This window comes from Anabrus simplex, chromosome 4, assembly GCF_040414725.1.
Source record: "Anabrus simplex isolate iqAnaSimp1 chromosome 4, ASM4041472v1, whole genome shotgun sequence".
Lineage (NCBI taxonomy): Eukaryota > Metazoa > Arthropoda > Insecta > Orthoptera > Tettigoniidae > Anabrus > Anabrus simplex.
In genome coordinates, this window is record NC_090268.1 from 408107167 (window position 1) to 408121779 (window position 14613).

Genomic DNA, 14613 nt, shown 5'->3' on the forward strand with positions numbered 1-14613 from the left:
TAGGTCGTAAGGCGATCGCTCGGGCCAAGAGAGGTGAAGATAACTTAGAGATGGGATATATGAAAAAGGTGGGTAAGCGATTTGACAGACTGAAGGAGGAAGGGCTACGCTGCTGGTAATGAAAAAGGATGGGCATTAGGCGTGAAGCGTTAAGGAAGATGGGAAAAGTGAAGATTTACACAAGAGTGGCGGTTTGAAAGTCGCTGGGAAGGGTGAGGTGGTGAAGTGTTGAGACGATGTGGTAGAGGACGGTTGTGAAGTATCGAAGATGTTCAAGAGTCGGCGGTGGGGGGAAAGAGATATTCAGATGGTGAGAAGATGGGCGGACGGAGTGTGTAGGTTGAAAGGAAGGATGATGAGGCCGGGTGTAACGATGTGGTGTAGGTATGGGATATCTAGAGCGGGGAGGAGAACGAGAAGGTTCGACTTTATGAAGACGGCCGTAGAGGGTTGCACCGTTGGCTATGAGTTGGTCGACGGCTGCTGCAGTATATAGTTGAAGAAGCAGTAAGTACGTGGGGCCATAGGCGTTGAAAATGCGGGAGGCCTTCCGGACTGGAATGGCGTGAAGACGAAGGTGACGTTGAACTTCTGTTGCTGGAAGGAGAGGGTCGACGCCCCAAACGACACAGCTGTAACAGCAGTAGTGGATGAGGTTGACGGCGGTGATGACAGTTGGCTGGCGGCTGCTGCTGGTGTAGTTGTAGACGGTGGTGCTGATGTTGCATCAGTTGGTGGTCTGAGTTGCTGTGAGTCGGACCGTTGAACTTGGTGTTGAGTAGGAGGTGGAGGAAACGTCGTGATAGGGAATGGATGAGACAGAATGGTAGTGGTGGCAGGAACAGTAGAGGCGGCGGAAACGAAGACGGTAGTGGTGATAGGTGTGGTGGTAGTGGTGGTGGTGGTAGCTGGGACGATGGAAGAATAAGACGATGTCAACGGCGGTGTAGCAGTTGTAGACAGAGCAGGCGCTGGGTCCATCAGCAGGGTGGGACGACGTGAAGTATATATGTAGTCCGGTCTAGGGAAGTGCAGTGGTGATGCCATTTTCGAAGAGACCAGGTTGGAGTGGATCGAGGACGTAAGTGAATATAGTCGACTTCCAATTGTGGTGTCAGCCTTTGTGCTTTGGGCTCGGCGAGGTACGAGTTATAGATGAGGCGTCACCCCGGCCGAAAAAATACAGAATCGATGTGTATTCTATGGTTGTCGTGTGATACGGTCCTAAAGTACCCTGCTTTTATAATACCTAACGGAAAGCTTCCAGAACTCTTTACTGATAGGTTGGATTCCTGTACACACCCCCGGTTTTAATTGGCCAGAGAACATATTTCCAAGTATCTGATAGGTTGATTATAATTGAGGAGGAACGAGCTGCATTGTTGACAACTTCGTTATATTAAAAAACAATCCTCTGAACCAGGTTTACAAACTACAAAATAAACATTACTCTATCAAACAGTTACAAAACGCTGGTGTAGCCATCTAGCGGTAGACGACAAAATCTTTGAAAGTTTGCAAGTTCAAGTCCGTTGGCATAGATGGCCTTAGAGAAGGCGCGCAGTTTAACTAGCCGGGGAAGGTGACCCACGGTACAATTATGATTATTATTATTATTATTATTATTATTATTATTATTTTAGAATTTGCTTTACGTCGCACCGACAGAGATAGGTCTTATAGCGACGATGGGACAGGAAGGGGCTATGAGTGAGAAGGGAATATTTGCCTGGTGTGAAAATGGGAAACCACGGAAAATCATCTTCAGGACTAACGAAAGTGGGGTTCGAATCCACAATTTCCCGAGTGCAAGCTGATAGTTATATGAGCCAAATCGCACAGTCACTTTCTCGGCATTATTATTATTATTATTATTATTATTATTATTATTATTATTATTATTATTATTATTACTATTATTATTATTATTATTATCATCATCTTTCTTCGATCTTGGCCATCTGTGAAAGACATGATAATTTTTTTGGTTTTCTTCCTCTCTTCGTCTTCCGGTCTTTTCAGTATTTCTTCATTCTTTCATTATGTTCCCTCCTCTTTCCTCCGTCCAGACCGATTTTCTTTGCTTCTTCTCTTTTTCCTAGACCCCAACTCCAACTCATTAATCCTTTTCCTGAAAAATGCTATGTCTAATATCTCGTTTCTTGTGATACCCAGCTCAGCCATATCCTGTTTAATATTATTATTATCATCATCGTCATCATCTTGGCTATGCCATTCGGGAGCTCATGGTCAGGCATGCAGCATTAATAATGTGAATATTACAGGGAATCGCTTTCAAAAGAGGATTTCTTTCTAGAGCTGAAGGCTGTTCGAGCTGTGATGCTTGCCATATCACTCATTTCTCTCCTCTATCAAACGTGAATATCGTGAAAGATATTAAGAAATGTCTTAACTTGCCTTGAGTGACAACAGTGGTGCGGCACCATATTCTCTGTGCGGTCCGTTCTTAATGTTATAAGAGATGGAGGCAATAGTACCCTAATTTGAAGGGGGAATGAAAAGTAGCTCCGTAGGGAGGAGCTTTTGCACAACTGGACATCCATATGGGCCTTTGTAACACTACTGTTTACAAGTTAATTCATTCTCTCTTGACCGAGCATCAACATTTTTACTCAATGACAACCTACTATTTTCTTGAAAATGGATCTCAGAGTATTAGAGTAGGCGAAGCTTTATCTGACCCTGTAATGATATGAGTAAACACTGCGAACCATGTGACCTTGCCGCGGTGGGGAGGCTTGCGTGTCCCAATGATGCAGATAGCCGAGCCGCAGGTGCAACCATACCGGATGGGTATCTGTTGAGAGACCAGACTAACGAATGGTTCATCGAAAGGGGGGTAGCAGCCTTTCGGTAGTTGCAAGGGCGGCAGTCTAGATGATTGACTGATACGGCCTTGTAATAATACTCAACATGGCTTAGCTGTGTTGATACTGCTACACGGCTGAAAGCAACGGGAAACTACAGCCGTAACCACCTCCCGAGGACATGCAGCTCGCTCTGTATGAATGATGTACTGATGATGGCTTCCTCCCGGGTAAAATATTCCGGAGGTAAACTAGTCCCCCATTCGGATCTCCGGGTGGGGACTACACGAGAGGGGGCGATCATCAGGAAGATGGATACTGACATTCTGCGAGTCGGAGCGTGGAATGTTAGAAGTTTGAATCGTTGTGGTAGGTTAGAGAATCTGAAAAGGGAGATGGATAGGCTAAAGTTAGATGTAGTTGGTATAAGTGAAGTACGTTGGCAGGAAGAACAGGATTTTTGGTCAGGCGATTACCGAATTATCAACACGAAATCAAACAGGGGTAATGCAGGAGTTGGTTTAATAATGAATAAGAAAATAGGGCAGCGGATAAGCTACTACGACCAGCATAGTGAAAGAATTATTGTCGCCAAGATAGACACCAAACCAATGCCCACCACAATAGTGCAGGTCTATATGCCTACTAGTTCAGCGGATGAAGAAGAAATTGAAAGAATATATGAGGAGGTAGAAGATTTAATACAATATGTCAAAGGTGACGAGAATCTAATTGTGATGGGAGACTGGAACGCAGTGGTAGGCCAAGGAAGAGAAGGTAGCACAGTAGGAGAATTCGGATTGGGACAAAGGAACGAAAGAGGAAGTCGGCTGGTTGAATTCTGCACTGACCATAATTTAGTCCTCGCCAATACTTGGTTCAAACACCACAAACGACGGCTGTATACATGGACGAGACCTGGAGACACTGGAAGGTATCAAATAGACTTCATTATGATTAGGCAGAGATTCAGAAACCAGGTGTTGGATTGCAAAACTTTCCCAGGAGCAGACGTGGACTCTGACCACAACTTGTTGGTCATGAAATGCCATCTGAAATTGAAGAAATTGAAGAAAGGAAAGAATGCAAAAAGATGGAATCTAGACAAGTTGAAAGAAAAGAGTGTGATGGATTGTTTCAAGGAACATGTTGCACAAGGACTAAATGAAAAGGCCGAAGGAAACACAGTAGAGGAAGAGTGGAGAGTCATGAAAAATGAAGTCAGTAGGGCTGCTGAAGAAATGTTAGGAAGGAAGAAAAGATCAACTAAGAATCAGTGGATAACTAAGGAGATACTAGACCTGATTGATGAACGACGAAAATACAAGAATGCTAGAAATGAAGAGGGCAGAAAAGAATACAGGCGATTAAAGAATGAAGTGGATAGAAAGTGCAAGGTAGCTAAGGAAGAATGGCTGAAGGAGAAGTGCAAGGATGTCGAAGGCTGTATGGTCCTGGGAAAGGTAGATGCTGCATACAGGAAAATCAAGGAAACCTTTGGAGAAAGGAAATCTAGGTGCATGAATATTAAGAGCTCAGATGGAAAGCCACTTCTAGGGAAAGAAGACAAAGCAGAAAGATGGCAGGAGCATATCCAACAGTTGTATCAAGGTAACGATGTAGATAATTTCGTTTTGGAACATGAAGAGGTTGTTGATGCTGATGAAATGGGAGACCCAATTTTGAGGTCAGAGTTTGACAGAGCTGTGAGTGACCTAAATAGGAACAAGGCACCTGGAATTGATGATATTCCCGCTGAATTACTGACTGCCTTAGGAGAAACCAGCATGGTAAGGTTATTTCATTTAGTGTGCAAGATGTATGAGACAGGAGAAGTCCCATCCGATTTTCAGCAGAATGTTGTTATACCTATTCCCAAGAAAGCCGGTGCTGACAGGTGTGAAAACTACCGCACTATTAGTTTAGTATCTCATGCCTGCAAAATTTTAACACGTATTATTTACAGAAGAATGGAAAAACAAGTTGAAGCTGAGTTGGGGGAAGATCAATTTGGCTTCAGAAGAAATGTAGGAACACGTGAAGCAATCCTGACTTTGCGTCTGATCTTAGAGGATCGAATCAAGAAGGACAAGCCCACGTACATGGCATTCGTAGATCTAGAAAAGGCATTCGATAATGTTGATTGGACCAGGCTATTTATGATTCTGAAGATGATAGGGATCAGATACCGAGAACGAAGAATTATCTACAACCTGTATAAAAATCAGTCTGCAGTGATAAGAATCGAGGGCTTTGAAAAAGAAGCAGCAATCCAGAAAGGAGTGAGGCAAGGCTGCAGTTTGTCCCCTCTCCTTTTCAATGTTTACATAGAACAGGCAGTAAAGGAAATCAAAGAGAAATTTGGAAAGGGAATCACAGTCCAAGGAGAGGAAATCAAAACCTTGAGATTTGCCGATGATATTGTTATTTTATCTGAGACTGCAGAAGATCTCGAGAAGTTGCTGAATGGTATGGATGAAGTCTTAGGTAAGGAGTACAAGATGAAAATAAATAAGTCCAAAACAAAAGTAATGGAGTGCAGTCGAACGAAGGCAGGTGATGTAGGGAATATTAGATTAGGAAACGAAGTCTTAAAGGAAGTAGATGAATATTGTTATTTGGGTAGTAAAATAACCAACGATGGCAGAAGTAAGGAGGACATAAAATGCAGACTAGCACAAGCAAGGAAGAGCTTTCTTAAGAAAAGAAATTTGCTCACTTCAAACATTGATATCGGAATTAGAAAGATGTTTTTGAAGACTTTTGTGTGGAGCGTGGCATTGTATGGAAGTGAAACATGGACGATAACTAGCTCAGAAAGAAAGAGAATAGAAACTTTTGAAATGTGGTGTTACAGAAGAATGCTGAAGGTGAGATGGATAGATCGAATCACGAATGAAGAGATACTGAATCGAATTGGTGAGAGGAGATCGATTTGGCTAAATTTGACGAGAAGAAGAGATAGAATGATAGGACACATCTTAAGACACCCAGGACTTGTTCAGTTGGTTTTTGAAGGAAGTGTAGATGGCAAGAACGGTAGGGGTAGACCAAGGTATGAATATGACAAGCAGATTAGAGCAGATGTAGGATGCAATAGCTACGTAGAAATGAAAAGGTTAGCACAGGATAGGGTGGCATGGAGAGCTGCATCAAACCAGTCTATGGACTGATGACTCAAACAACAACATGAGTAAACAAGTGGAATCGGAGATAAGGCTTTTTGCGGATGATGTTATTCTGCATAGAGTAATAAATAAGTTACAAGATTGTAAGCAACTGTAACGTGTCCTCGATACTGTTGTGAGATGGACAGCAGTCAATGGTACGTTGATAAACGGGGTTAAAAGTCTGGTTATGAGTTTCACAAATAGGAAAAGTCCTCTCAGTTTTAATTACTGCGTTGATGGGGTGAAAGTTCCTTTTGGGGATCATTGTAAGTATCTAGGTGTTAATATAAGGAAAGATTGGGGTAATCACATAAATGGGATTGTAAATAAAGGTTTCAGATCTCTGCACATGGTTATGAGAGTGTTTAGGGGTTGTAGTAAGGATGTAAAAGAGAGGGCATATAAGTCTCTGGTAAGACACAACTTGAGTATGGGACCCTCACCAGGATTACTTGATTTAAGAACTGGAAAAAATCCAAAGAAAAGCAGCTCGATTTGTTCTGGGTGATTTCCGACAAAAGAGTAGCGTTTCAAAAATGTTGCAAGGTTGGGGCTGCGAAGACTTGGGAGAAAGAAGACGAACTGCTCGACTATAAGTGGTATGTTCCGAGCCGTCAGCGGAGAGATGGCGTGGAATGACATTAGTAGACGAATAAGTTTGAGTGGCGTCTTTAAGAATAGGAAAGATCACAATGTGAAGATAAAGTTGGAATTCAAGAGGACAAATTGGGGTAAATATTCATTTATAGGAACGGGAGTTAGTATTGGAATAACTTACCAAGGGAGATGTTCAATAAATTTCCAATTTCTTTGAATTCATTTAAGAAAAGGCTAGGAAAACAACAGATAGGGAATCTGCCTCCTTGGCGACTGCCCTAAATGCAGACCAGTATTGATTGATACTAGTGTCCATGGTTTCATTAAATTTTTGAATTTCCACCACGGAAGCCTTGTAGGCGGCCATGGAGCGGGGATGAGAGTGGCGCTTGAGCGGCTGTGGTCTAACGCCGGGGTGTCTTGGTACGACCGCAATAGGGTGACTAGTGCCGAAAGGGGATATGGGGCTGCCAGATGTATTTGTGGATGGTTTTCCATAACTTCTCTTTTACGGAGGGGTGGAAGTAGCTGACAGAGGACTAGTCTTTCCATCTCAGGCTATTCTTCTACTCCTGCACTGGTCTATGTTCCTGCGTTAGTTGCGCTTGTCGGTCATTTCTTACTGTGAGGCGGGGTTGAAGCCTCACGGGCTCCCAGCACAAAGCAAGAACACCATACGGTAACACAGTACTATGCACAAGTAATCACTTTAACTCACCTTATTGCTGCAGCAATAAAGACCATTACGCAGGTTTGTTAATTAGGAAAACACTCAAAGGTGCATAACGTCCATTTTAAAGGCCGCTGGAATACAAGATATAAATAAGTAATTGCATACTGCATAAAAAAAGCATCACATTTCCAATAATTACAAAATTAATCACAATACATTGACATAAAATACATTTAGCAATACAGTACCTGTACAGACAATGGAACAGAAAATCTCGAACAAAACAATATGACAACATAGAGAAATTATTTATATTGCTGGAACTGATGCTATGAAACAATGCACTGTAAGTTCCTATAATAAAATAACAATGATATAATTACGATTATAGTAATAATAAAACTAGATCAGTTTAGATGAATTGGCCATGTCCGTCGGATGAGTGATACCAGATTTCCACGCCATATCCTGTATGGTGAACTTTGTTCCGGCAGCAGATCTCGTGGAACCCCCATGAGGCGTTACAAGGACCAGCTTAAACACATTATGAAGATGACAGGTCTCAATCCACAAACCCGGGACACGCTTGCTCAAGACCGTTCAGTCTGGCGCCAGACCATCCCTACTGCTGTCAGACTGTTTGAAGGAGAACATCGTAGATGTGAAGAGGCCAGGAGAGAAGCACGAAAACTGCGTGCAACACAACCACGCCCTCCTCCAACAGTTCTGTGCAATCTGTGTGGACGTTTATTCCATGCTAGAATTCGTCTGTTCAACCATCGAAAGTACATTCACAGACAGAAGTGAATTTATTGGAAGAAGTTAATTACTCGGAAACGAGTTAAAGCCGACGATGACGACGACCGTAATGAAAATTCTTCATACCCCTTGAATAATAATAATAATAATAATAATAATAATAATAATAATAATAATAATAATAATAATAATAATAATAATAATAATAATGGCGTATGACCTCCGGTGAGGCATAATGCAGGTCTTACGAGTTCACCTGAGCTTCTGTGAGGAAAAGAAAAGTTGTTGTAGGTGGCACAAATATCTAGTCCCCGAGCCAGTGAAATTAACCAATTGATGTTAAAATCTCCGAGCCGGCCGGGAATCGAACCCGAGCATAAGGCTGGCAGTCTAACCAATTATCCATGCAGCCAGACGTAATAGTAATAAAAACACAACAAGTATTTCTAAGATAAACCGTTACAATTAATTATTTGAAAACAGGACAGTCCTTGTGTTAATGATGTAAAATCTCATATTTACCTGAATAATTCAATTGCATGTTTTTGAAATAAGATCCTCATAGGGCCAATTCTCTTTATTTGCCTTGTGTCGCATCACGTCTTATGGCTGTGATACGGTAAGGCAGGGCTATAGCTGTGAAAGAAGTGGCCGTGGTCTTAATTAAGGTACAGCAGCCCGGGTAATTGCCTGGTATGATTGGGAAATCACGGCAGAACATCCATCAGGCCTGTCGACAATGAGATTTGAACCTACCATCTCCCGAATACAAAGCTAACAGCTACAAGTATCGAACCGCGTAGCAAATTCACTCTGTGGCAATGATGCGATGATTTAGGACTGACTGATTTTGAGGATAAATACGACCGAGCTTCGCTAAAGTGCGGCCAGTACCCAGTAATCGGGAGATAGTGGGTTCGAATCCCACTATCGGCAGCCCTGAAGATGGTTTTCCGTGGTTTTCCATTTTCATACCAGGCAAATGCCGGGGCTGTACCTTAATTAAGGCCACGGCCGCTTCCTTCCAATTCCTAGGCCTTTCCCATCCCATCGTCGCCATAAGACCTATCTGTGTCGGTGCGACGTAAAGCCCCTAGCAAAAAAAAAAGTGTAAGGTTAAACTTATTTCTTTCATATTTTCGTTACATTTCTTTTAAAACAGAAGTTTACTATCATGCCATCCCGCAACTCTGTTTCAAAATATTGGGATAGCTTGTTTCAAAAGTGGACAATTACATGGATGTTTGTATCAACATCGGACAAAAGTCAATCTTAGTTTCAAAAATGGACACCGTCATATTTGAACGTGTTTTACATTGCCTTAGAATGAAATTATTAAGTGTCGACATTGGTTTTCTTGTTCATAGGGCTGGCAGTATGGCACACAAAAAGTTTCACACTCGTATTAGGAGGTTAACATAGAGAAAGAAAAATGTGGCTCTACTGAAAAATTAACAAAATGGCTTTGATACTAGGCACCTCATTTTCATTTCGAAAATGGCCATGGCGGATTTCAGGGATATTCTTGTGATCATTCTGATATCACATATAGCTTTAGTAGCAGCTGCTGCTCTTTGTGGCGTGTGGATCATGAACGAGTGCGCTGTTGTCTGCAATGTTAGGCCCAAATATTTGAAACTACTTACGGTTTGTAGTAGTCCTTCCTTGAAGTATACTTTTTAAGGAGCCCAACACAATATTTCACGAAAAAGAAAAAGAAGTATACTTTTTCTTCTGAGGAAAGACGTCCTCCCTTCCTGAAGACCAGTGGAAGTGCGTTTTATTGTTGATAAAGTACAGTCCTAAAAGTAACATAGATGATCAGTAACCAAGTGAGCCAACATTCGTGTTATTTCTTGGGTTAATTAATATTGAGAACGCATAATAAAAGCGGAATCCATTACAAAATGTAGAACGCAATTTATAAAAACCAATCTTCTATTAACTGATTTTGGGGATTGTTATACATACACTTTAAACAATTTAAATTAAACTATTCCTGGAAAACAATATTTAGATATTACAAGCAATGCAACTTAATTCCTTGAAGGATAGCGCTAGAAGTTCCAAGAAAAGAAACCCACGAATTATGATCATCTATTGGTATGGTGGTAGAGCCTTTTTCTTCTTCTTTTTATTTGTGTACAATCGTAGTCTCCATATTTTTATTTAATGCAAAATAATTATAATTTGTTGGGTACATGGACGAGCAATATAATCGTTTTGTTTTTACCACCTTGATCACATTCAAGCCTGCTTCTCCTATACATAACTCACGAGATATCAAACGATTACAGATGTTAATGATCTCATCTTTTCTTTTAATACAACATTTGAGAATATTTCTTAACTACGAGGCACAGACGTATCATGTGCTTGCACTGCGCGTGTTGGACGGAGGAAACTGTTCGCCTCTTTGCGTGACGTCATCCTAGCTACAGTACGGCCTGTACAGCACGAAGGCAGTGCTAGAACCAACCGTACTTGTTCATAAAAGCGGAGACGGAAACTGGCGATCAATCACAATATGTTGAATTATATGCAAAATAATGGAAAGAGTTCTGGGTAGACGCCTTACGTATTTTCTGTCATTCAGCGATCACCACCGAGGATTTCCTAACCAGCGGGGACACTTATTAACACATCTCTCCTCCCTTCAGTACTAGATGACACAATTTTGAGAAAAAGTAACGCCACAGCCGTCTTCTTTGATATAAGAACAGCATTTGATAATGTAGGCCATCTGCACTTTCGGAAAACTCTCTACGCTCACCGGATGTACTGAACTGAATTGGAGGCCATTCCCCAACAACTAAATGGACTTTAGTGTTTAGCAAAGTCGGCAAACCGTTATATAAATACCACTCGTGATTTAGGTAAAGGGTCCGAAGTCTGTCTGCAATAACTGAAAAGAGAGCAATCTGAAAGGTTTATCAACAAAAGAGGTAAAGCGATTGGCTGTTCATGAGGTTCGGTTGGAGTTCAGGGACAGGGAATACAAGATATGGTGCCAGGTACCACAAAAAGCTAAAGGTGCGATCCTTTGTAAAGAGAATACACAGGGAAATAACTGGATCTGGCACCACATCACATAATGAGGAAGTAATCGCTACTTCATAGCCTGGGTTTACTAAAGGATACATCTTGGATCCAACTCTGCGTTTTGAAGTTGGCGCGGAGCAACCTTAAAAGTCGACGAAGAGAAGAGGGCCATATTACAAACAGAAATATACCGTGAGCCAAATAGAAGTCATCGAGTGGTTCATAGGTGCTCGTGGGACAATCTCAGGTTTCTTCGTGAATGTCTGCATAAAGCTGGGCATCCCGTCGAGTATTTTCAAAAACATAACAAGATCAGTGATAACGGGTTCCGTCACCATTCTAAGCCATTACTTATATAGTTATCGGGCGAGTTGGCCGTGCGCTTAGGTGCGCGCAGCTGTGAGCTCGCATCCGGGAGATAGTGGGTTCGAACCCCACTGTCGGCAGCTCTGAAGATGGTTTTCCGTGGTTTCCTAGTTTCACACCAGGCAAATGTGGGGGGCTGTACCTTAATCAAGGCCACGGCTGCATCCTTTCAATTCCTAGGCCTTTCCTGTCCCATCGTCGCCATAAGACCTATCTGTGTCGGTGCGACGTAAAGTAAAAAACACTTATATAGTTATCAGAACTGATATCTAATCTGCTGCCTCTTTGGTTATCTTTTTCTGTTGTAATTTATGTAAAACTTAAAAATATTGTTCTATGATGTGCTTTGTCTGTCACGCAGCCTTTAAGTTAAGGAAGCAGTTCAAACAAACAAACAAACAAACAAACAAACAAACAAACAAACAAACAAACAAACAAACAAACATTTAACCATACTATAGACATTTAAACAATAATGGAATATGATTTCCTATTTCTCTCAGCCCGGACACAAAACAAAGTAAACCTAATCTACATAACATACAGTAGGTAACTTACAAACTCCAACAGATCTACACAACGTAATATAACGCCGTCTATTGGCCATGATTTAAGGCGTCAAGTGTATTCGGTCTGACAGAGTGCTTAGCCGTTTCGATCTCCATTGGTCGAAACAAAGTTCACCATCAGAGTGATGGATGGTAGGGTAGGAGAAGTGGTTGAAAACAATCGATAATCACTACAGCAGATTGCGTATCAAATGCCTGGATTCAATTTCAAAACCTCTCCTGTGGATGGAAATTTGTCCGTTGGATGAAGACGCAAAGCTTTGAGTAGACCTCTTTGTGTTATTCGACAGGAGTAGGCTACGTGCAGACACCGGGTTTCACCCTCTCCCTACCTCATTTTGATCACAATCCCATATCCAGACTGTAGGTCGCCCATGGCCGTAAGGTAGAAAGGCTTGCACCAAGCGAGTCGAGCATGTTCACAAACTTTCCCGGCACACTAAAAACCACACGATAAATAAATAATATAAAATTAAAAAGCAATTACTTATCTCGGTTTCTACCGACAAACACCAACACAAATTGTTTATTATACAAACTGGATCACTCACACACATTTTTTTCCTAAATACTTTATCACTACTAAAAGATAGAGAACACCATCACTGCTCACTATCGCGATGGTGAATTTTGTTTTAAGAGGATGTCACTTGGTAACCATCCTCGCTTCCAGCAACGGAATCAATAAAGTTTCTTCATAATACTGCATTCTTCGGAGTGTTAGTAGAAGTTTTGATGATGATGTCAATTATTTCAGAATCTTCATAGTCTGTACATTGTATGTGATCCCTCCAATGGAATACATGGTGTCTACAGTACGTAATCATTTTAAATAAGAATATTAGAACATACATTAATCAAATTTCACCACTATGGAGTACAATGGAGTTCATATAGCAGTGAACTTTGAAAAAATTTGGTGACAATGTTATTTTAAAACGAATGTCCGGCTGCCATTGGGGAGCAATACGGATGCGCTGTGCTAATCTGCTGCTGACCACGCATGTCCAGTGTGATATAAACACTGTCTGCCAAAACTGTGGTTCTGACACTCAACAATACTAGCTGAAATATCGCTGGCTGTCTACGTCCCATAACTTTAGAAAAGCTCCATTGTCTTGTTGATATAGCTCGTCCTGACATCCGTCGAGAAATACCTGCCAGAAAAGAGAAGAACAAGGAATTGCATCTCAGGCCTATCCTCCGTTTGGACATTAGCCAACTTTTCAGCGTGTCAGATCACGAAGGAGCTTTTTAAGATCTACTGAAGCACTTGCAGGAACATCACAACAATTATTATTCCTCGTAGGGTTGTGGTTGTTAGGGTCACCAATCCAGAGACTGGTTTGATGCCGTTCTCCGTGCCAATCTATCCTCAGCTAATCTTTTCATTTCTACCTATCTACTACATCCTGAATTTATACTTGGTCTAATCTGTTTGTCATATTCATACCATGGTATACCACTGCCATTCTTACTGCCTACACTTCCCTCAAAAATCCAACTGAACAAGCTTTGGGTGTCTTAAGATGTGTCCTATCATTCGACCTCTTCTTCTCGTCAAATTTATCCAAATCGATCTTCTCTCACCAATTCGATTCAGTGTCCTGTCATTTGTGATTCGATCTATCCATCTCACCTTGAGCATTCTTCAGTAACACCACATTTCTACGTTTCTATTTACTTTCTTTCTGAGCTAGTTGTCGTCCGTGTTTCGCTTCCATAAAATGCCGCGCTCCAGACGAAAGTTTTCAAAAACATATTTCTAATTCCTACATCAATGTTGGAAGTGAGCAAGTTTCTTTTCTTAGAAAAGGCCTTCCTTGCTTGTGCTAGTCTGCATTTTATATCGTCCTTTCTTCTGCCATAATTAGTTATTCTACTACCCAAGTAACAATATTTATCTACTTCCTGTAACACTTAACATCCTAATCTAATATTTTCTGCATCACCTGACTTCGTTCGACTGCACTCCATTATCTTTGTTTTTCGGATTTATTTATCTTCATCGTGCATTCCCTCTTCAATAGTGTGTCCATGTCGTTCAGCAATTTATCCAGATCTTTTGCAGTCTTAGACAAAACAACAGTATCATCGGTAAATCTTAGAGTTTGGATTTTCTCTCCTTGGTTTGTGATTCCCTTTCCGTATTCCTCTTTGATTCCTCCTAGGATAAATGCATGAGCCAGAAAAGAACGGAAATTATATAGTGACGAGCAATTGAATTAAACTGTGTTTTAGCGAATGGCACAAAGGTACGGTAAATATAATACTACGGACAACGTTCACATGGGATGAAATGGAACCCTCGGTACATCTGCCAACGTCCTTCGTCGGCAAATAATACGGGAACTTTCCGTCAAATACCCATTTGTTATCCCCCAACATCCTGCTAGAGACCTGTACTTTCAGCTAGACAATACACCAGCGTATCGCTCCTGGATCATGGTCGATTGGCTCGATGAACACTCTAAGGCCATGAGGATTCTTGCTGCGGTTAGAGTGGAGCAGCTGTGAGTTTGAATTCGGAAGATAGTGGGTTCGAACTCCACTGTTAGCAACACTAAATATGGTTTTCTGTTGTTTCCCCATTTTCACAGCTGGCAAAT